This window comes from Antechinus flavipes, chromosome 1, assembly GCF_016432865.1.
Source record: "Antechinus flavipes isolate AdamAnt ecotype Samford, QLD, Australia chromosome 1, AdamAnt_v2, whole genome shotgun sequence".
NCBI classification, from domain to species: Eukaryota; Metazoa; Chordata; class Mammalia; order Dasyuromorphia; family Dasyuridae; genus Antechinus; species Antechinus flavipes.
The window spans coordinates 437488297-437513760 of NC_067398.1; the positions used below are offsets into that span (position 1 = coordinate 437488297).

At 34.2% G+C, this 25464-nt stretch overlaps 1 pseudogene; it reads left to right on the forward strand.

The window, feature by feature from the left end:
* Positions 1 to 15930: 15930 nt before the first annotated feature.
* LOC127546469 (fatty acid-binding protein 12-like) lies at positions 15931 to 25279 on the forward strand (annotated as a pseudogene).
* The last annotated feature ends 185 nt before the right edge of the window (positions 25280 to 25464 follow it).

A 25464-nucleotide genomic window follows, 5' to 3' on the forward strand; every position in this document is an offset into this window, starting at 1 on the left:
ACAATACTTATTCTCTAATGTTTCCAATGTGTGTACTTTGTCTCCCCAAAATGGATCAAAACTCCTTTAGGGAGAGGAGTCATTATAATAACTGGAATTTATAAAGTATTTAAAGCTCTTTGTATGCAGAATCTCATTTGAGCCTCATGATAATCCCTGAAAGATAGATAGCTGTCTGAAAAGCTTTACTTTCTTATCTCTCTTTCCCATTCTTTCAAGTCTCAGAGAAAATCTCACCTTCTAAAGGAAGCCTGTCTAAATCCCTTAGTTCTTGTGTTTTTTCCCTCGATATTTATGTCTAATTAATTTTGTATAGCTTATTTGTTTTCATGTTTTCTCCCTCTTAGATTGTGAATTCCTTGATGACAGGGACTGTCTTTTAATCCCTAGTAGTTAATTTAGTTCTTGGCATAGGGTCGGTGCTGAATTAAATACATATTGACTGACAGATTGACTATTATTCTTATTTTACAGATGAGAAAACTAAGGTTTGGAGAGATTATCTCAGTCATCCAAATAGTAAGTATCAAAAACAAAGTCTGAACCCTGCTCTTCCTGATTCCAGGCCCAGCAAATGATAGTCATGGTCTCCAAGGCATTTCCTTTAGAATCTCCACATCCTGATTATAATGTTGAAATAAATAGCAGGGACTTAATAAATTGTTGCTGAAATGATCAATTCCACACACTTTTTTTTTTGAAAGGCAATTGGATTAAGTGACTTGTTCAAAGTCACATAGCTAGTAAGTGATAAGTATATGAGGTGGGATTTGAACTTGGAAGTCCTGACTCCAAGACTGATGCTCTATTCACTGTGCAATCTGGCTGCCCTTCCTTTCCCCCCAACCTCCAGAGACACACTCTTAAAGTTTGAAATAAGGAATTGCCAAATTGTCTTGGAAAATTCTTCCAATGTTCCCAGAGCAAACAGGAATGCAGTGACATGCAAGAGTCCTTTGGAACATTAACTAAATGGATCTCAAAAGTTAATAAGCAAAACATTTTAAATTATATAACTCAATGAAAACATCACTGTATTGTTACCCAACAAGAAGAATGTGAATGTTAGTGCATTCTTTTCTATTATCAAGAAAAAAAGAACTCATAAATTCTATTTTTTTCATGTTCTTATTGCTATTTTTGTCAAATGGTTGGAAAAGGCTGACTTTGCATTGTAATATTGACACACCTAGGTATGACTTCAGGTTGGCATCAATTCCCAGTTAAGCTAATTAAGGTCCTTGTGGGAATCTGAATTGCAAAAGTAACCTCTCAATAAGTACTCCTCTGCCACTAAGGAACTGGTAAAGTGGAGGTGGTACTGCCAAGTAATTAACTCATTACACTGAAACCCTACCTCATGAATTATGCTGAAATCTTCTGACATCTTTGTATTTCTCTGCTTCCTCATCTATATAACAGGAATAACAATAAAAGTAGGTCAGATTCTGCTAGATCTCAAATCTAAAATCTTTGACAGGAGAGAACCTCAATTGAAGATCCTAATTTTGGGCAGAGTTTGCTGAGTGAACTTTTTGCAATAATAGAGGAATAGGGGTGTAGCTTAACTAACAATTTAAACTTTCCTTTCAAATATTTTCCCTTCTAGAGTTAAAAGGTCTTCTCTCTGAAAATTTAGGATCATGATTAAGAACAAACTCACAATATACCCCCAAATCATCTAATTTTTCAGTTTGTCACAGGGAAAATAAAACTGGTTAGGCAATCTGAGTTGGTTTTGTGCTAGCAGAGTAAGCAGGTACCTATAGATATGAACTGAGAAAAACTCAGAAAAACTCTGTTCCCAGAAATCCTCTCTCTACCCCATGTACTGTGTGGTTCAGAAATGGCGAGGGATCACCATTTTAATAAAAATAGCTGAAGAGATCTCTAGAAGCAAAGCAAAGATTATTATACATTTTCAAGAGAAGGGCATCCCACCCATCGAGCAGACAATGGAAGAGAGGAAGCCCCATGGGGGGCAGGGTCAACACTTTTAATCCCTAAAGCAAATACCCGCTCCTACCACTGACCCTCATCCTTACTGGCTGAGGATCTTACATTCTAAACTCGGGAACTACCCAAGAAATTGAACTTGACCATTAAGTACATAGTTGCCCATATTTGATTAAAATAGGGAAACGCTGATGTCAGGATAGCAGGAAGGGGACTTAGATATGCCCTTGACTCAATCTTCAAAGTCCTTCAGGCCTACACAAACTCTGAAATAGATGAAGCCTTACTTGATTTTCACAACTGTCTTGAAAGATCTCAGCTCATCTCGTTCAGTACCAAAGCACCTGAAGCTCCACATATGCTTTTCTTTGGGTTTTTATTCCTGCTGATTCTCTTTAAAATTGTAACATATCCCACAGAAGAGGAGGAAAAATGCACCTTCTCCTTTTTTAGAAAAAGGGAGAAATGACTGGAATATTGCAGAGTCTGTTCACAAATGACTGATATGTTGGTTGATTTTGATAAATTGTGTTTTCTTTTCTTGATCCTCTTAAAATGTTACAGGAGATGATTTTTCTAGATAGGGAATTAAGGAAGAATATATTTGTTAGAAATGGTGATATAAGAACAAAAGATCAATAAAAACATTGGTTTCCTCCCCCACGCCACCCACTCCTTTTAATCAATGTCTCTCTTTTTTCCAGGAGGCAATTGGGGTTAAGTGACTTGCCCAGGGTCACACGGCTAGGCAGGGTAAGTGTCTGAGGTCAAATTTGAATTCAGGTCCTCCTGACTTAAGGGCTGGTACTCTATCCACTATACTACCTAGCTGCCCCTTAAGCAATTTCTTCTGAGAGATTTTAATAATTTAAAATAATTTACACTTTGATGTAGCCCCAAATCCTATTTGGGGGCTAATGTTGGTACTTGATCTAGGTCTAGCTTCATAGAATGTTCTGTTCACTTAGAAGAAACCAAAGTAATTTCACTCTTTATAAACATCAAGGATCCTTTCTGCATTATTTCCAACAAGCTATCTGGCTTCACCATGAATATCAGGAACATTTTGATGAAGACCTCATAGAAAAGACTAAATAATCTTAAGTTCTTACTAGAGTTTTATATACGACTCATTGCATATTTGGATAACTATAATTATTAGGAAACCTTTTCCTATCTTGAGCTGATATCTGCCTCCTGACATTTCCACCTACTGGTTCTAGTCCTACTCATGGGAGCCAAGAACAATAAGACTAATCTTCCACAGGTGAATGCGCTAAATGTTTGAAGATTGCAATCAAAATGTTTGAGGACAAGCAATTCAATTACTAAAGTACTGATGGAAAACCAGTTCATCTTCTTTCCCTTACTCAGATTCTATGGCATGAGGAGGGGCAAAAGTTTAGGAGCAGCAGAGAGTGGTAGATAGAAGGTTGGTTTGAGTAATGGGAAGGTCTAGATTCTGTAGGTAAAGAAATTTATAAGCCTTAAAGTGTTACGTAGATGAATTATTATTGTTGCTATTGTTTTATTTTTATTGTGGATGTGTGATTTTACTGGTGTAAGGATATTATATTTATGAAATCACATGGCATTGTTCTCAAATATGAGCTATTATTTTCCATTGGAAATTAGGAACTATTTTATATTTGCTTTTGAATCTCCAGTGCTTAACATATTTACTTACCTAATGAACATTTGTTTAATTTAGTTGATAATGAAATTGACCAACATATTGAAGACAGAGATTAAAGTAATTAGAAATCTTTTTTATATAATATTTTAATACTTGTCAAAGCATCTTCCCAATCATTAACATAGATGACCCTCATGATAGCCCAATGAAGTGGTAGAGCAACAAGATAAAATGCAGGAATTTTTTTTCTGAAGGAGACTGAGAAAGAATATGGATTGTAAGATTTAAATCATTGTGGGAGCATCTTTTAAATGCTTAATTAAAAGGTTGAGATTAGGAAAGAGTGAATGAAGTTAGAACAGGAAATTAATGAGAGAATTATGAGAAAGGGAGAAGTTGCAGATCACAAAGAGAATGACTTACTAGATGTTATTCTAAATTCCTAATTGACAAATGATCAAAGGATATGAGGTAGCTCTTTTCCCCCACGATGTATTTTTATTTATTTTGTTAAGTATTTTCTAATAACTTGTAAAATTTTATTTTTAATTCCAAATTCTTTCTCCTTCCTGTCCTCCCCTCCTTGAGAAGGCAAGCACTTTGGTATCAATTATACATGTGAAGTCATGAAAAACTTATTTATTTATTAGCCATGATGTAAAAGAAGACATAGACAAAAAATAAAGAAATTTTAAAAAATGTGCTTCAACTTGTATTCAGAGTTCATCAGTTCTCCTTCTGGAGGTGGATTGCATTTTTCATCATGAGTCCTTTGGAATTGTCTTGGATCATTGTTTCTGGAGCAGCTAATCAGAGCAGTTTATCATTGTTATGACATTGTTGTTACTATGTACCTTGTTCTCCTAATTTTGCTCACTTTATTCTGTATCAACTCATTTAATACTTCCTAGGTATTTCTTAAACTATATTGCTCATCATTTCTTATAGCACAATAGTATTCTATTACAATCATATGCCTCAACTCATTCAGCTTTCCCCTAATTGATGGGCATCCCCTTAGTTTTCAATTCTTTGCCATTACAAAAAAGAATTGTTATAAATATTTTTGTATAAATAGGTTCTTTCCCTTTTCCTTTTCCTTTTATTTTTTTAGAATACAGACCTAGTAGTGGTATTGCTAGGTAGAAGAGAATGGATAGTTTTATAGCCCTTTGGACATAGTTTCAAATCGTTCTCCAGAATGGTTGAACAAATTCATAAGATGAGGTAGTTTTTAAGAGAAAGAATCTAAGCCATCAATAGTTATGTTAAAAAAAATTCTAGAAAGAAAGAAAGAAAAGGAAAGGAAAAGGATGAAAAATGAAAAAAAAAATCAAACCACTAAGAATTAGAGGAATACATATTAAAACAACTCTGAAGTTCTACCATATACCCATTAATTAGACTGGAAAAATGGACAAAATGGGGAAATGACAAATATTGGAGGGGCATCTGGAAAATTAGCTTATTGATTCAGTGTTGGTGAATGTGTTGTGAATTTGTGAATTTGTGAGGAGATATTGGAAAGCAATTTGGAACTATGCCCAAAAGTTAATAAATTCTTTGATCCACTACTAAACCTGTTCCACAAAAAAAAAAAAAAAAAAAAAAAATTAAGAAAGTAATTAATGTGCTACATGGGTGTGCATGCGTGTGTAAGCACATGCACATGCACACACACACACACATACACATATACACATCCCATTTTGACTAGTTTTTTTTGTAGAGACAAAGAGTTCGGAACTAAAGGATTGCCTATCAGCTGGGGAATAGCTGGACAAATTATGGCTGTTAATGTAATGAAATACTATTGTGTTGAAAGAGATGGAGAAGAAGCAGTTTCAGATAAGCTTGTGAAGACTTGTAGGAATTGATGCAGAATGAAGTGAGCAGATTCTGGTAATGAATTTTTACTGTAACATCAACATTATAAAAATGAATGATTTTGAAATACTCAAGAACTGTAATCAACATAATAATCAGTCATCTTTCCAGAACACTGATAAACAGGATATCTACGTCTTGACATAAAGATGATGAAATAATATGTATAATGGGATACAGAGTTTTGGACCAATATGAGAATTTTTTTTTTATTTGGCTAAGCTTTTTTTTTTTTTTTAAGGTGGTCTACTTTTCTTTTTTCTTTTTTAAGAAGAAAGGAAGGAGAAGAAATAAATGCTTGATTATTTTTTAAAAGAAATATGAAAAACAAAGAAATTCACTCAAAATAAGATTATTACAATGCTAAATAAGCAAGAGGTGATTAAGTCTAGAACTAGTAAGGCAACTGTGTGAATAGAGTGAAAGGGACAAAGGTGAAAAATGTTATGGAGATAAAATTGACAGGGCTTTGTAATTAATTGCATATTATGGGGGATTAGGGAGAGAAAAGAGTTAAAAAAATGACTTTGAAGTTTCAGATTTGGGTTGTTTTGTAGTACCCTCTAATTTAACAAGATTAGTTGATGTTATTGTATTCAGTAGGATTAAAGGAGTTTGTGGGAAAGTGTTTTTGGAGAAAAGATAATAAGTTCAGTTTTGGACATGCTTTATTTGAGGTATTAACAGGATATATATGGATATAATAGGAGTTCAGGAGAGACATTAGAGCTGGATTTATAGTTGGGAAAAATTCAATTAAACAATATTTATTCAATGCCTACATAAAATGAATAGGATGAGATCAGCAAGGGCAAGAATATAAAACAAGGGATCATTGCTAATAGAAGAGGTGGAGAATAGAGAAGTTAATCAGGGAAGTCTTGCTAAAGGGAGTGGCATAGGAGTTAATTTTACATAAATATAGCATATGAATGATATCACTGCTTGCTTCTGATACATACTACTTGTGTGATTTTGGAGGAAGTCTCTTAATATTCTCAGGCCCAGGTGTCCTAATCTAAAAATTAAGGGGTAAATTTAGAAAATCTATGAAATGCCTTGTAGCTCTACATCTAAGATTTTTTTCACTTTGACCATGGGATATGAGATTTAATCAGCTTTCTTTTCTAAAATCCAAACTCTCAACAACTGCTGACAATGCTAAATATTGGCTATCATTTTTTAAAGCACTTCCTTTGGGCAGCTAGGTGGCGCAGTGGATAGAGCACCAGCCCTGAAGTCAGGAGGACCCGAATTCAAGTCTGATCTCAGACACTGTCTATCTGTGTAACCCTGGGCAAGTCATTTAACCCCAATTGCCTCAGCAAAAAAAAAAAAAAAAAAAAAAAAAAAAAAAAACCACTTCCTTAGTACTTGGTGCTCTTAATAAAAGTTTCAATCCTTACAGCCTGTTGGGGTTACTACAGTTCATTATCCCCTAGCCTAATACCTACATGAGATTAAACAATTTTCATCCATGGGAGTCACTATCACAAAATCAGTGTGAGGTGAAATATTCTAGCAGGACAGAATATTGCCCAAACATGTTGAAGAACAACTATATTTAATTGTTCCTGGAACAATTTATGCAATGTCATCATTCGCTTTCAATATATCAGTTAAAGGAATATAGCCGAAAGGGAGTACATTTGCATTTATTACATTCTGCCTAAATGAAGGAACAGATAACCATCCCTGGTATGACTATAGAACTATAGAGAGAGATCCTGGGATCTCTAGGACCTCTGGTGAGATGAAACAGAATACCAATAGCATTGGGTGTGGCTTTAATTTTGCTTTGATGCCAAATGCTGGTGAGATTTTCCCGAAGTTTTTTTGAAATTTTCTCAACCTTTTTACTTCCAATCCTTCAACTTAGTTTAAAAATATGACAAATAATTTTTGGTATTGGACAGTGAGGGATAATGGACTTTGATTCTGCTTTTTACAGATTATAGTTTACTTTTTTATATGTGGTATTTAATACAAGGGAATGCTATAAGATGAGAGGAGTGTGGACCCTATCCCTACTGGATTTCTGTTAAATGCTTTCCTTAGTTTCCTGTCTTCATAGCTTTGATACTATTATTATTATAACTCTTGCAAAATATTGATTCCACCTTGATCTTGATAAAAATAGGAACAAAATACTTTTTCTTCTCTTACAGGAGGTTGGAAGTTTGCAAAAGTTATGTTTATTAAGAAACTAAGATGATCGTGCCACATTCAGATAAACAAAAATCCAGAAATGGGTATATGTTTATAGGTAAGCTGCTACCTACATTTCACTAAAATCTAGCCAAAATTATTGTTTCAGTTGAGCTTTACTTCAACCTTTATCTTTACCTTTAGTTCAGCAATCTTTTGTTCATCTCTTATTGATAACTTAGAAAATGTATCTCAGAATTTGCTTCAAATATATTTTTTTAAGTATTCAAAAATCACATACAGGATAGTTGAGAGCTAGTCATGTGAAAGTGATTTCTTAGAAATGGGATAACTGTCTGGAAGGTCAATAAGAGTCAATAGTTTTACTTGCCTGTCAGAAAAAGGCTTACATGATCTTAGGCACAAAGGCAGCTGGATAATGCAGTTACTTTCAACCTAGAGATATGAATTCAAATCCGTCTCAAACACTTGTCATCCTGGGCAAGATATAAACCTCTATTTCCCTCAATTTCCATTGTGGTAATATAGAGATAATAATTGCACCTAGCTTGAAAGATTATTGTGAGGATCAAATGAGATATCTGTAAAAAGCACTTAGTAGAGTATCTGACACATAGTAGACCCTATATAAATGTTAATTTCCTTCCCTTTTTCTTCTCATAGATAACATTAGTATTTATAAAGTGTTTAGTTCGAAGTAGATCACTTCATTCCTTTTCTCCATGTTAGATCATGTCTGCAAAATGGTGTTTAGTGCTGGTTACACATTTTAGGCAATTGAATTAGGATCACAATTTCAGAACTGGAAAGGACTTGTGTTTTTGTTTTTGTTTTTGTTTTTGTTTTTAATAATAATAAGCACAAAGATAGTGACTAGGACTGGAATCTGTAATTTTTCTTACATAGGGAACTCTCTTATAATGCAATTCCCTCTCCCACAGCAGGTTACCACCACCTCACTTGCATTTTTATAGAGTTGACTAGAACACTGACAAATTAATAAAAATGGCTGGCATTACAAAGCATTTTAGTTTGCAAAGTGCCTCACCAAATTATCTCAGTTGTTCTTCACAACATCACAACCATCTGGTGAGGTTAAGTGATTTCCCTGGGTAATAGGTCATTGTTGTTCAATCCTTAGTTCTCAAAACTGACCTTGACATCAGGGAGATTATGCCTTAATCTGAAAATGAATTGGATTTAAGTGGGAGAGAGCTGTCCAAGGTCACTTGCCTCACTTTCTCCTCCAGGGCCATCCAGGCCCAAAGATAAGATATAGACCAGAATGATTGAAGATGTCTCCAGATGCCGTGGGAGACCTTGGCCCTTTTAAGCTAAGATCTTTAATATGTTTCAGTTTGACTGAGCCAACCATCCATTCAGTGATTAAGGCGAGGTAAGAAAAGAAATGAGGCAAAAAATAGCCTTTTTTTACTCAAAGGGGAAAAAAAAAGGATCAATCCAGGAGGGGAAGACCCTTAGGGTTGCTGGTCAAAACCAACAATTAACTCTGAGGCTATCAGGGACAAAACAAGACTAAGCCTCTTGGTCTGGGACCTTTTATTGAGTAAGTGTTTTGGTTTTAAGGCATGATCCTTAAGAAAGAAATCTAGCCCATAAGAATTAAGAAAGAAAGCAAGGAAGGAAGGAACAAAGGAAGGAAGGAAAGAAGGAAGGGAGAAAGGCAATTGGTCCTTCACTATCGAAGATAACCATGACTCAGGGAGGTGATGCCATGACATGAAAGCCATTTGAATCTGAGTGAGGGAGGGTAACAGTCATTATGTGTCTGAGGTAGTACAGGAACTTGGATCTTTCTGGTCATAAGGCTGGGTCTCTATTATGTTATTTCCAAGCAGTAGGAGTAAGAGTGGTAGTGTAGAGTCTCGGGATCCCTTCTTCAGTAGGAGTAGAAGTAGAAGTAGTAGGAGCAGCAGCAGTAGCAGTAGCAGTGATGGTGGCAGTAGTAGCAGAAATAATAATAGCTGTGGAGTAACATTGTAAAGTGTGGTAAAAAGTCATCATTGTTTAGTCATTTTCAATCATGTCTGACTCTTTGTGACACCATGTGGGGTTTTCTTACCAAAGATATTGTAGTGATTTGCCATTTCCTTATTTAGCTCATTTTACAGATGAGGAAACTGAGGTAAATAGGTTAAATGATTTGCCCACAATCACACAGCTAGTAAGTCTCTGAGGCCAGATTCGAACTTAGGAAGATAAGTCTCCCTGACTCCAGGGCCTGTCACTCTATCCCACTTAGCTGACCTAAAAGTAATAGTAGTAGCAGTAGTAATAGTGGTAGCAGTAGTAGCAGCAGCAGCAGCAGCAACAACAGTAAGAGCATAATGACTATTAATGACTAAAACTCTGGAGTTGTATAAAATCCATGGTTATTGACTCAAATATTTCATAGTGATACATGAATTTCTAGCAAAACCACCTTAATTTAATACTTTCCTCTCAGACATGTTAATCTTTTCTTTTAAAAAAGGTATAAGATCTCATCTTTTAATAAAAGATAAGAACATCAGTGACCCTTTCATAATATTTATATACTTTATACAAAGCACTGACATCTTATATCTCCTCAATCCCTTTTATTAAGATACAAAACTACATATTAACCAAAGAGCAAAAATGGTGTACCAAAAATACCCAGGGTTATAAGAAGGTATTTATCATTGATTTGGTATTGTACAAATTGCTTGAAAGCAACACACCATGTATATTGCCCTTATTGATTATTAAAAGGTCCTCGATTCGGTACCTCAGTCATGATTTGTTAATTTATTTCAAATATATAAAATAGATTCAAGCAGAGTAAGAGTTAAAGAATATGTGATGTATACATCAAGAACTCTTTCTATTTAAATGCATTACTAATGCAATATCAAGATGATATCTTTCAGGGAGACAGTTTATCTCTTATGGTTTCATCTAGCTTTGAACCAACATGACTTTTCTTAAATAGAGACTTCTAAGTTAAAGAGAAAGTCATACTAAAACATTTTATTAATCACTTGATGCATTTGAATAATAGGTTATATGGCTCCATTGGAAAAAATATTTAGAAGTTTTTGCATCTTGTAGATTCTTTCTTTAATGATATTTAAACTATAATTAGGATTTGATAAATATAAAATTCATAAGGTAAGTCAAGGTAGACAATTTTCAAGCTTGAATGTGAAAGACATACTGAATCAGTGTTTAAATAGGATATTTATAAATGTCTTGGTTCTCTCCTGGGAAGAAACATAAAAAAAAAATGCATGAAATATGAAACTATTGCAATTTACCTCAAGAGACTTACTGGCATCCTTAAATCAGCGTTTAGTAGGAAAAAAATATTTAAAGCAACTATTTCCTATGGAATAATAATGAATATTGCCTCTTTGAGGTTTTGACTTCTCACATGTTACAGTTTAGTGCTGAAAGGGATAGAAAAATATTTCTACTAAAAAGAAAATTTTTCATCTTATAGAAAATGTTTTTGTTGATGAAAAGTATGATACCTAAAAGTATCCAGGGGAAAAATGTTCAGCCAACACAAGCTGTTAAAATACATAGGTAAATATTCAGGTAAAGAGACCTTTGAAGTCCCTTTGAACACTGAAATGGAGTGAAGCACTGGATAAATTGTGCTGCAGAGATTAACAAAGTAGTAGTTAATTGACTTTTAACAAAGAGCATCATCACTCTCTTACATTCCTCTTGTAACAACTCTTTGCAATGTTTCCTCTTAAATATCTATGATGGATGATTGCTGGACTATAGGATTTAAGGGTAACAGCTAAGAAGAACAAAAGATTTTAAAATTTCAGTTGGGTTTTATTTTCATTAACTGCTTGCCGATTGACAAGAAGAAAGAGAAATCTTGTTTTCAGAACAGATTTTCTTATGTGTGTCTTTTAACATAGAAATCTGATCAATTAGCATTTACTAAGCATTCACACTATGTCTTGTGTACTGTGCTAATCACTGGGGATACAGAAAAACATGTAAAAAAGAAAATCCCTTTTATCAAAAAAAGATAAAAAAAAGGAAAATCCCTGTTCTCAAGGAGCTCATAGTTTTATGGACAAAACAACATGCAAACTATTTGATGATAGATGTGCACCCAAAACATGTATATATACATACATTTGTATATATTTATTTACACATATGCACATATACTAAATCAGAATTTGTCAAGAAAGGAAAGATACTAGCATTAACAGGACCAGGAAAGACTTCTTGCAGAAGGTAGGATTTTAATTGAGACTTGGGGGAAATTGAAGAAACCAGGAGGCAGAATGAGAAGAGAGAACATTTTTAGCATGGGACTCAGCCAGTGAAAAGAACAATCAGGAAAGTGTTTTATTTGAGGAATAGCAAGGAGATCAGTGTCACGGGAGCATATGGAATGTAGAGTTGGGGGAGTGGGGAGTAAGGTGCAAGAAGACTAGAAAGGTAGAGAGTGGCCAGGTTATGAGGGATTTTTAAATACTAGGGTTTTCTTTTTTATCCTGTAGCTAATTGGGACCCTTGAAATTTACTAGATAATAGTAGTGGAGGTGGTAACTGATATGGTCAAACTATTTAGGAAGATCAGCCTAACAACTGAATTGAGGATGGATTAGAATAGGGTGATACACAATATAGGGAGATCCATCAATAAGCTATTGCAATAGTGTAAGGTGATGAGGGCTTTGGCAGGGAAGAGGGGGGTGGGGGGAGAGAGATAGAGAGGAAGGGAAGGGGGAGAAAGGGGAAGGGGAAAAGGGAGACAGGCAGAGAAAGTGAATCAGTAAGTAAACATTCAATAAATATGGTGCTAAATGCTGTGTATGCAAAGAGGAAGCAGAGTTGAGTAAAACTGTTAGCCTGACTCTTCCAGAGAAGTAGCGGCAAGACAAAAGTCGGGATAACTGGTAAAAGGAAAAAGACAATTTCTACCTTCAAGGAACAAATCTAATGGGAGAAGACAATACACAAAAGGAAACTGAAAGTGGAATGGGAAATTATGGGGGAAGAAATGTGAAGAATTTTAAAGAGTGGGAAGGACTAATGAAGATTAGACTGGCCTAAGTAGCCTTTCTGTGAGAGGTTTAGAGTAGTATTCTTTGCCCTGTGCTCCAATCAAAGGAGCAGAGAGTACCACCAAGGCTGGTTCCATGGTGAAGTAGTTCTTGGAGCATGATAAAGATGTAGAAGGTGATGAGATCTATATTTTGGGGTTCCCTTTGGGTCAGGGAACCAAATGATGAGATTAGATTCAGGGAACCAAAATGATGAGATTATGGTTCCTGGTGGTCAGAGAGTTCCTGGTGGTCAGGGAGTTAAATGATGAGGTTAGTGAGAGGTTCAGGGTTCAGGGAACCAAATAAAGAGGCTTGGCTCCCTTAAATCCCCTTAGGATTTGGCTCATGGGTAGGGAGTTTGGGGAACCCCCCTTTCTGGTGGTACAAAGATCTTTTGTTAGGGAATTTATGAACCCCAAAACCTAGATTGGTAAAAGAGGTTTATTATAGGCATTGGGAAGTCAGCTTTTGCTATGCATGAATAGAAAGGCTGAATTCCTCAGTGGCAAAGTCCCAACAGGGAAGTAAAGTAGTGGAGGAGTCCTGCAGAGAAGTAAAGTTTCTAATAGAGAAATCCTGACAGAGAGATATAAAGTCTTGTTATGGAAATAGGTGAAGATAAATAATAAATAATCCCAGCGAGCAGGGGTTCCTTGGCATGGCCTGGTATGTGAGGTCCTCTACAAGGACTGGGTTTAAAATAGCCATTTGTATAATAGAAGCCTTTGGCTACAAGCCTAGACCTACTCCCCCTCCTGATGAGGTTGGTAGGTGGAGTTTGAGCTGGAACTGAATAGAAAATCTTCAACTGAATAGGGTTCTCCAACTCCTGACTCAACTAGTCCCACCTAGATAACAGAATGAAGCTGTTTATCTTGTTTCCCTCCGGCAAGATCCCACAGAAGCAGGGTCCAAGGAAAATCTCTCCTTCAAGGAGTTTTGGAATTTGGGGGTCCCTTCTTTAAAGGGAGTTCAGCCAGGTGGGAGTTGAGGATGACCTGAAGGTTTTAAGACCAGCTGACTAAAAGAACAATAATGTCCTTGATAGTGATAATAAAATGAAGAAAAGGATAAGGCTTGGCTGAGGAAATATAGTAAGTTTGGTCATGGACATATTAAAAAGTCTATGAGAAATCTGGTTCAAAATGTACAATTAGTAACTAAAAGCATCCTTCTTGAATACTTCCACACATATCTATTACATTACTATTGTTAAAATTTTTTCCCATCAGAAAGTCAATTTAATTCAAGTAAAATTCAACAAACATTTATTATGGTATAATATAAAGATAATTAAATGTATCTATTTCATTGAAAACTTACTAATTGATTCCCCTCTCCCCCTTTTATGGAACTGAGAATGTATCATGTCATGGCCAAAAGACTTGTTCCCAGACCTCTTTTTTCCCCCACTCTATTTCATCTCATTAGCTTTCCAATACAGATAGCTATTGTAATGTAACACATAACAATTGAATAAAAATCATTACATTCCAACCACTCTCCAGCCACTATTTTTAACTTTGATTTGGGAGAGTTCTGAGTTTCTGCCCCGCTAAACAGAAGATCGAAGACAAGACTTCATCACTTAAGGAGAAATGAAGGAACCCTCCTATCACCACCACAAACATCTATGTCCTACCCACTTTTGTGATTTGCTTTCTAATAGAGGAGGGAAATCAGAATCCTTCAGCTCCTAGATTATTTTTAGGTAAGGGTTCCTATTTCTTTGTGTTAAAATAATTTCTAGCAAGATCAAGCCGAAAGAGTTTAATGAAACAGCTGAAAATATGATGAATTGTTCAACATTGAGAGCTTTACATACAGTCATCTTCCATTATTTTAGAACAATTGGGATGCAATGATTTTGAAGATAATCCATAAACCTAATTTTAATAAATAGTTTTACATTTCTTCTCCCTTCAATCTTCAGTCAGAGTTGCTAATGAGTATTTAAATTGATTCAACCCTCTGCCTATCCTCTGGCAGAGGTGTTAATAAGAAGTGAAATGGATTAAAGATAGACAACTTTGAGAAAAACAAAGAGCAATCAGAAGATTTGACAAGCTGCCACCAGTTCTTGCAATAATCAAATGTAGATTGTCAGTGTTGAATCTCTCCCTTTTCCAGCAATATGACTATAGAACAGTCTTCTAAATGTCATCAGTTGATGTATATTTCATAGATAATTTCCATTAGATAATTAGAATTTGCTAATTTCCTTCCAAAAGGAAAACAAAGTATGCCATGGCAAAAATCAATCTGATAAACAGATCAAAGACACTCGTTATAATAATACTGCATTTATCTAGCATAACTGGAAAGTGAAGTTCTCTTAAGTAAAAAATTTTTTATAAAAATGAAGATTGGCCCTTTATTATAAAAATGCTATTAGAAATATTTTGGATGGTTTTAAATATTGTTCTGACTCAATTTAGAGTATGCTGAATATTATCTTTTTTTTTTTTCCTACTCAAGGCCATTAAGAACATTACATTATGTTAAACTGTAATAAAATCATAACCTGTAGGAGGTACAGTGACTGTATGTCCCAGATTTCCTGGAAAAGTCCTGATTTGGAAAAGAAATTGCTTATAATAAGGCTTTGTTTTTTTTTTTTTTTTTTAAAGCATACTTTGTGAAACTATTTCCTGATTTTTGGTTTGGAAAATCTATCCATCTATCTACCTACCTCATATTATGGAATTTTCCCACACTAGTGTATTCTTTCTCTCCCATCCACCTTCACTCCTAACTACCCACTGATGATTTTAGAGGATATTTTATTTAGGGATGTATAAGACCATTTGCTGCAGCATTAAATAGTCCTGGAACTTCCTCCTGGCTTTCTCTGGTTTTGGCTGCTGTATTTTGTCACATGTCCTTCAGTACAAGACAATGTATGATATTTGCAATATTAGTCCTTGAGATCTGTGAAAAAGTGGTGTTTGTTCTTCGATAGACTTGTTCCTACATTAGTCTGGCTATCAGTTTCATAATTATTTCCTGTTTATAGCTAATTCTTCTGTTTTAGATGGTATGAGAAAAATCAAATATGTATATAGTGAGGTTTGCCCCACTTTCTCCATGGTAGCATTAATTCAAAGCAGGATCATAACAGATCTGAAAGTATCTTTTGATAATGATTATTCTATTAACATCAAAAAGTTTAATACTTTTTTTTTCTTTTTAAGAATCAACTTACTTTCTGACAAAATGGTTGATAACCTCTTACGAACATGGAAATAAACTTCTTGTGAAAATTTTGATGACTATATGAAACAACTGGGTGAACCAAATTTTGTTATACTTATAGCAAATTTATTGGAGGTGGGATTCATTATAGCACAGTGCTAAGAATAATCAAAATTTGGATTCATCTTGAATTCCTAAAATCTCATTTTTAGTAATAACAAAATATTATTGAATATTTATTATTATAAAACACTGTTTTAGGCCCTATTGGAATTACCAAGAAGTAAAGTTCCTTGCCCTGAACTATCTTTACTGGGGAATAAAGAAAAGAGAAAATTGAATAAAAATAAAGGATTTAAAGAACTGAAACAATAATAGAAGAGATTTCACATGACACTGAATGATTAATTTTTAAATTAACCATACAGACAATAATTATATTGGAGTTCAGAGAAGGCAGAAATAATTTAGCCCTTTAAATGGATCTTGTGATAATGTGGTGTCAAATGTGGACCATGTAATAGCAATTTTCCTGCTTATCTGTTCTCACAGATTTTGTCCAGGTTTTTTAGTGGACACATATAATAGCATGAAGAGGCATTCTAATTCTTAAATCTTAAGAGAGAAGAGTTTTTCATCTTTTTTTAACATAAAAGTTTAAGTTTAATCAAGAATAGTATATCTAATTTGGAACCATCATTACTTCTGAGCTGTAAGTGACCTCATTTATATTAATATAAAACAAAATGAATTTTTTTCTAAAGAAATTTTTTTATCCACTTACTCCCTTTTTCTTCTTGAAATACTTTAAAATAAAAATCAAATTGGGCATTTAGTTGGTGCAGTGGATAGAATACCAAGAAAGACTCACCTTCCTGAGTTCAAATCTGACCTAAGACATTTACAGTTTGACCCTGGGTAAGCCACTTAACCCCGTTTACCTCAGTTTCTTCATTTGTAAAACAAGCTGGAGAAGGAAATGCCAAACCACTTCTATATCTTTGTCAACAGAAGCCCACATGGGATAACAAAGAGACACAACTGTGTAGTATAGTGTCATGGGAAGAGTATGGAATGACATTAGGTTGATGAGTGATATCAGAAAAGAAATCCTAGATAATTCTTGGAATACTATATGTTTCAGTTTTAGGCCTGGGGGTATTGATCAGGGTGTGGTGTGTGTGCTTTAAATGAAAAGGATGTGTCAATGTAATAAGATTTTATTCCAGAAAGAGAGTTAATAATCATCTGAAATGATTGGAGAGAACCATTTTGTCTTCCCCAGAGACCAAGAGGAAGTTATCTAAGTTTGGCTTGAGTCATTCTGACTTCCAATAAGCTTTTGCTTTTCAATTATGAGCTGGCTCTCTTCTTTAGAATTTTCTGTGAATATTTTGGAATGTAAACATCCATTCATGGTTATGGAATTGCTGTTTAATATATAGATGACACCTAAAGAATCTACAATAATACTATCAAATAAGTTATTTATTCCTTTTACTAAATAAATAATCAGTTGATTAGTATTCACACTTATCTGTGATTTCCTTGTTTTGAGAGTCCCCATCAACAATACTGGCCACAATTTATACATGCCTTCTCATCCTATGAAACTTCTGACTATATCATCCCATAAGGTCACCAAACACAAGGAGTCCAACAAATGTTCTGGAAGTATTCCTTGCTCTATCCCATCGTTAACAGTGGAATATTCTGGCTGTGCACCCATCATCCCTTGCTCTCTTTGTGTGGCTAGCATCTTTTGTTCCTCTTCTATTATAGCCTGCTTACTCTAAGAACCAACATTATAGTGTTCTCAAACTATATTCATATTTAATTCTTCAGATACCGTTGTGCTTTATATAGCAACACTGGTAGAATATTGACTTTAAAAAGACTGTTGCCTCAGTCAAATTAGATCAAGTTTAAGATTTCAGCTCAAAAAGGCCAAGGTCCGTGTACAGGGCCAACCCCAGTCTTTGTTTCCATGGTGATCTTGGAGTCAATAAAAAATTTGTAATTTGTGGAAAGTAATATTGTCTGTTCTACTATTTCTGTTTAACTCAATATCTATCTGTACTATTTGTCCAAGTTATTTATACTGGGTTCTATGGCTGTCTATATAGGTTTTCAAAACCTGGACAATGAATATTCTTCATTCATGTGGTGTTTACTGTGAGGTCAGACTCTTTTGAGTGATTAAATCACTTCAGGGAGTCTCTGATATTCTTCCAGAATTCAGTAGAATGCCAATGTGATGTAACCAACACAATGTCACCCACAAAGAGGTCTGTGCTAGATCTCTTTTATCACATTTATGAATGTCTTGTCACAATCATTCATCTTTCTGTTTTATTCTTTTCCTGATATTTATAATCAAGATGTTGTTGAAAAGGAGTGTTTTTCATGTTTCTCAAAGATTCTTGAATGACCTCAATATGTGAATAGGGAACAACTTGTTGAAAAAGAGTCATTTGTAACATTTTGCTGTATTGAATGAAATGCTTTTTCATAATCAACAAACAATGAGTATGATGGTATGATGCTGGAGAAACTGAGGCAAGATAGAGATTAGAGAGTTTTTACTATTTTATTTGGATTTCTTAGAGGGAGAGATTGTGCTTTTGGGATCAAAAGAATCCATTTTTGATCCCAAAACTGAATGAGATTTTTGTCTCAAAGAATCCAGCAGCGAATATGAGTTCTCAATGACACACACACACACACACACACACACACACACACATATAATATACACACACATATATATTATATACATACACATATATATTATACACACACACACACACACACACACACCCCTAGCTCCAAGCTCTGAAAACTAAACAAAGGCAGGAGGGGGAGTCCAAACTCTGGTGAGCGGGAATCTCCAGGCAGGGTCCATCAATCCAGTTCTGACATGTTGGGAGGGTAGGACCATAAATTCAAATAAATTGGGAGTTAAGGAGGTGTCCAACTAGAGCCAGAAAGTCTGAAACTTAGAATTACAAATAATGCCAATTGGGTATCTGAGATAGAACATCTGGAGTCTTATCTTCTGGAGTGCCAGATCTCCACAGCCCTAATTATCTCAGTTCTAATGAGCAGAAAAGGGAGGTTGCAACCAGGGAAACTGAGGCAGAATAATTTATGGAAACTGAGGCTGGAAAATAAAAGGGAACTATTACACAACAATGAGACCTTATAATCTCTAAATCTTTCAGTCAGCTGGGAAATGGCAAAAGCAGCATTCATAGTTGAGTAGTCCCTACTTACATATTCACCAAAGATGTCTTCAATTTGTGTATAGATGATTCCTTCTTTCTTTTCTCCTTCCTCCCTTCCTCCCTTCCTTCCTCCTTCCCTCCTTACCTCCCTTCCTACTTTCCTTTCTTCTTATCTTCCTTCCTTCCTACCTTCCTTTCTTCCTTTTTTTTTTCTTTCCTTCCTTTCTTCCTTTCTTCCTTCCTTCCTTCCTTTCTCCTCCTTTCTTTCCTCCTTCCCTCCCTCTTTCCTCCCTCTTTTTCTCTATCCCTCCTTCCTTCCTTCCTTTCCCACCTTCCATTTGTTTCTTTCTAATCTTCCCTTCTTTTCTTTGCTTTTTTCTTCCTTCTCTTCCCTTCTTCCTGTTCACATAAAGTGTCATATCATTACCTGTGGGTCCTCTGCCCAAAGGAATATAAATTTTTATTGCTGAAATCTCTCAAAATATCTTAGGGTTTATAGGCTACATTTCTTTCTTAAGGATCATGCCTTAAAACCAAATCACTCCATCTCTCAATCATTGGCCAACAACAGATCCCAGGCAGAACCCCACTTGGCCATTGTTTGGGGCTTGATTGGCTTGGAGTGAACGTAAATAGACATTGTTTCTGTTTTGGTCAGAAAGCCTGTGGATTCTTCCCTCCCCATTTTTTTTTTAACTTTTTGATTAGGTCAAAGAGTCCATTCTCTGCCTCATTTCTTACTTATCCTTAATCACACTGATTGGGCATTGACTCAGTCAAACTGAATCAAATTTAAGATCTCAGCTCAAAAAAGTCAAGGTCTCTCACTGTATCCAGGTCCAACCCCAGTCATCCTGATCTAAGTCATAGATCTAAATCCCTGGACCCAGAGGGATTCACAGGAAAAAGTAAGATTGGTGACCCTGAACAGCCCTCCTTCACTTAAATCCAATTCACTTACAGGTCACAGCATCACCTCCCTGATGTTTCTTCTTCGAGAATGAAGGGCATACAACAACCATTATTACAACAGATGATACCCTCAAAGATTTTTTATAGGTGAAAGAATAAGCATATAGGTTAGCTGTTTTTTGTTGTTGTTGTTGTTTCTTTCTCTTTTTTAAACTAATTTGTTTGTCATTATTAATAAGGTTTGAATTTTCCCCAAAATCTTTGCTATCTTTCTCTCCTTGAGATATCTTGCATGCTGATCCTTTAACACTCTATAATTACATCTTCTCAAGCACATTTGTCCTCTCAGTATACTTGGTTCAGTCTCACAGATGCACTTATCTATTAGATATCATGCCCTCTAGATATCTTAAATTCAGCATGTCCAAAACTGAATTAAATATCTTTTTCCCCAAGTTATTCTTGGCTGCAAGCCCAAATTCTTTACCTTTTGGAAGATGAAGATGACATTTCAAGCATTCCATTGGCAGCTAAATTGTTTGATTCTGATTGTAGTTCCTTGGTACTTAAATTTTATTTTTCAGGTTGTTAGCAATATGTACACACACACACACACACACACACACACACACGTATATACATATATATGTATATGTTTCTAGGAATTTTCATTTTGGGATTTCTTTTAGGAGGTGATTGGTGCATTCTTTCTAAGATATCTAGGCTCTTATTTTTGGTCATGGAATTTAGGTAGTATAATATTCTTAAATTTTTCTTCTTTATATATTTTTAGATAAATTTTTTTTGATATCAGACACTTTATATTTTCTTCTGTCTTTTCACTCTTGACTTTAACAAGTATTCCTTGTTTGAATCATGGGCTTCTGTTAGATTCCTTTTTTATTTTCTGTGTTTGTTGCTTGAACAGGGCTTTGTAACTCATATAGTTAGCTTCTAATCCCCTTTCTAATCTTTTTCATTTTTTTTTCTTCAACAGCTTTCATTTCATTTATAAAAATATTTTAAGCTCCTAAAAAAACTCTTCATTTCTTCAGGAAATTCCATTTATGTTTGTACCTCATCTGTGTTTTAATCTGATGTTTTGCTTATAGATGCTTTGGAGTCTTTTTTTTTTTTTTTTAAGTTTTCTATCTTGAACTTTTTGCCACCATGATAATTCTTTAGGGTGCATTTCTTTCTTTCTTTTTTTTTTTTTAAATTTAATGATTCTTCTATCTTACTTCCTGATTTCAGACAATGTTAATATTTGACTCTCCCTCACTTCTGAAAGGAAGGTCTGAGTTGGTTCTATTATGCTTTTTTATGGGTATTGAATATTGTCTTATTCCACGATCCAGGAACAGACTGGACATCTGCAAGATTTCAGTGCTTTCTTTTCTCTAAAACTTAACTTAATTCAGTACCAGTACTCAGTCTATTTATAAAAATAATTAGAAAAAAAGGGAAAAAAACTCTATATTCTAAATTGTTTATAGCAACTCTCTTTGTGGTGGTAATGAACTGGACATTTCAGGGATACCTATTGATTGGTGAATGACTGAACCAGTTGTGATATATGATTGTGATAGAATACTACTGTGCTATAAGAAATGATGAGCTCAATGATTTTAGAAAAATATGGAAGTTGCATGTAATAAGAAAGAACAAAATGAGCAGAACCAAGAAAACATTTTATACAGTCACAGCAATTCTAGAATGAGTTTGAGTGAATGTTATTTTAAATATTATAAATACCTAAATTAACTATAAAGAACATATGATGGAAGATACTATTTTCATCCAGAGAAAGAACTGATAAATAGAAATAAAAAAGGATAATTTTATACACACACACATACCTGTTTGGATCTAATTTTAGCTATATCTAGGATGAGGAGTTAGGGAAAAAAAGAAATTTATATTATGATTTTGTTGTATATTTGAAAGAAATAGCAAATTGTATATAGGAGATTTTCACTTTCATGTACTATCATCTTTTTATTGTATTGTGTTATAGAAATTCTTGTTTTATCCCATAAATTAAAATTAAACTTTAAAAAATTTATTTTTTAATTTATATAATAAAACCAAGCATTTTCATAACAGTATAATTTAAATAATATTGCACATGAAACTGCAAATCTATTACATAAAATTTGCTATTACTTTTAAAACATAATAAAGTTACCACATGAATTTCTTTTTTTTTCTTTCATACCTCCTACCCATAGAGGTGGCTACCATCAGATCCAAATATATAAATAAATATGTAAAATCATTCTTTTTCTATTTATCAGTTCTTTCTCCATATGCAGATAGCATCTTTCTCCAATAATTAGTTAACTAATAGTTAATTGAGGTATTTATAGTAATCAAAATGAATTAATCACTCAAAGTTATTCTTAAAACAATATTGCTGTTATTGTCTATAACATTTTTTTATTCTGTTCATTTAATTTTTCACTTTTTTGTGCAAGTCAATCCATGCTTTATTCTTTTCTTTTTCTTTATTTCTTTTTTTTTTTTTCCCTGAGGCATTGGGGTTAAGTGACTTGTCCAGGGTCATGCACCTAGGAAGAGTTAAGTGTCTGAGATCAGTCTTGAATTCAGGTCCTCCTGACTACAGGGCTGGTGCTATCCACTGCACCACCTAGCTGCCCCCTAAATCCATCTTTTTCTAAGGTCATTGAGTTCGTCATTTCTTTTAGCACAGTAGTATTCTATCATAATCATATATCACAACTTGTTCAGTCAATATTATTTAATTTTGTATTGGAAATCCTAGCAATGTCAAAAAAAGAGAATAAAAAAATAGAGTAATCAGAATTGGGAATGAAGTAATAAAACTATCTCTTTTTGCAGACAATATGATGATATACTTGAAAAATCCCAAAGACTCAATTAAAAAGTCAGTTGAAACTATTTATTTTTAGCAGAGTATAAAGTATATTCACACAAATCATTAGCATTCCAATATATTGTAAACAAAACCTAGCAAGAAGAGATGATAAGAACTATCTCATTTAAAATAACTCTGGACAGTATAGAATAACTGGGAGTATACCTCTAAAACAAACCCAGGAACTATATAAACCAAATTATAAAAATTTTATACAAATGAAATCAGTTTTAAAAATTGGAAAAATTTGAATTGTTCATAGGTAGGCAGGGCCAATATAATAAAAATGTCAATTTCACTAAACCAATATTCAAGTGTCAATCCAATTAAATAACCAATTTTTATACTAAATTAGAAAAAACAATAGAAAAATTCATTTGAAAAAACAAAAAAATCAAGAATATTAAAGGAACCAATGGAAAAAAAAATGTAAAGGAACATTCATCAGTGCCAGATCTTGAACTATATTATAAGACAGTAATTATCACAACTATTTGATATTGGCTAAGAAATAGAAACATAGATGAATAGAACAGAATAAACATACAATTTACAGCAGTAAATATAGTAACTTTGTATTTTACAAATGTAAAGACAAAATTTTGGCATAAAAATTCATTATTTGATAAAAATTATGGGAAAACTGGAAATCAATCTGGCAGAAATTGGGCATAGAGCAATCTCTTTCCATGTTTTCAAAATGGCATGCTAAAGGACAAAGTTTGATAGCTGCCTCCCTGGCCAGAACTCTTAAAATTTCTGAACTGCGCTTGGGTCTGTGCAACTGCTGAATGCAATCGGATTCAGTTCTTATTAATCTGAAAGCATTGCTGGTTGAGAGCCACAGAATTTTAGGTTCCTCATTGGTCTGGGATTTATGTCCTGATTATTCTTCTGTAAATTGGGCTACCTGCTGTAAGATCCCACTATGTTCCCAGTATATATGCCACTGCTACCATTTGTCTTTGGACTTCTTCCTTTTTAGACCTACTGTCCTGGGGTCTCTCTACCTAGCAACAGCTATTGTTGGGAACAGATGGGACACAGGTATCAAACTGTTCTAGATATATAGAAAAAAGCTATCATTTAGAACTTGACCCCCACTTGGTATCCCAGCATAGGTGTGGTGATGTCCTAATATGGATCTGATAGAATCCTATATGGGTTTGGGACCTCTTCTTGCCTTGGTTCATAATTTTCCCTGGGTATTGGACTACTATCCACATCATAGACTCTGTACCAGCTCTATTTCTAGTGTATAAAGACCGCTGTCCTTCTCTCTGGGGTAACTAGGGCTGACAAATTGTGACTTTTTTCCTCAATTTCTCTATCAAGATTTTATCTGGTACATTTTGCAAATCTGTTTGGGGGAGTATTTTGAGTGGGAGTATTTTATATTGCTTACTGCTACTCTGTCTTGCCCATTTTCCTCTGTACTTTTTAAGGATAAAATAATCAAAATTGCATGTATTAATAGTTAAATTAGCATTTGTAAATAATCTGAAAATTATAGAATTCTTGGTAGTTTCCATATCACTATAGATAAGGAAGGGGTATTACACAGAAGTGAGGACCCCTTTGGATTTTTATTTATTTAATGATCAAAAAACAACTGGCTGAGCTCATGGTAGAGAATCTTTCCAAATTTAACTGGACAAATTTTTGAGCAGAACACATATCCTGTTGCTAAGATATTATTCTAAGCTTTTCCTGCTTGGCATGATCTGCCTGAGCTTATGTTTTATTGGCATATATCCTTTGAAACCAAAAGGTCACTTATAGATTACAACGAAATTGGGCAAGGGCCTTTATAGAGATTCTATATTTACTTTCAAAAAATCAAATATTTAAGTTTAGGATGCAGGAGATATATAGGAATCATACATAATTTTTCCATCATAAGGACATGTATGAGTAGCTTAGGGGTTTGGGAGCCAACTGATAGTTTTCTCAAGTCAGAGACTTATTATTTCCTATACTACATTTTAGTAATATCAAATCTCTTTAGGCATTAACCAATGAAATCCAGCCATTTAAAGCATAACACTTTTTAACAGCTAGAAGAAATTCTTACTTGTCAACAATATTAGAAAACAATATTATTTGTTTTCTAGGAGTGGAATTAGCTACCAGGAAACTGAGTAATCTGACAAAACTTGTTATGACCATCAGTACGGAAGGGGATTTAATTACCATCAAGACCAAAAGCATCTTTAAAAATAATGAAATCTCTTTTAAGCTAGGAGAGGAGTTTGAAGAACTGACAACAGATGACCGAAAAACCAAGGTGAGGTCAAAAACTTTCTTCTTGAAGACTCTTGGACAAATATAACAAAAATATACAATAATCTATTAAGTGAACAGTTAAGCAGTCAATAAAGAAGACAAACTATTAATATTAAGTAGTGTAAAAACATCTTAAAACTACCATTCTAAAAAAATGGTCAAGATTATAATTCCAAGATAATTGTTTTTATATTCTTTTATCTTCTGTTTTGCACAATCTTTCTATTCTTG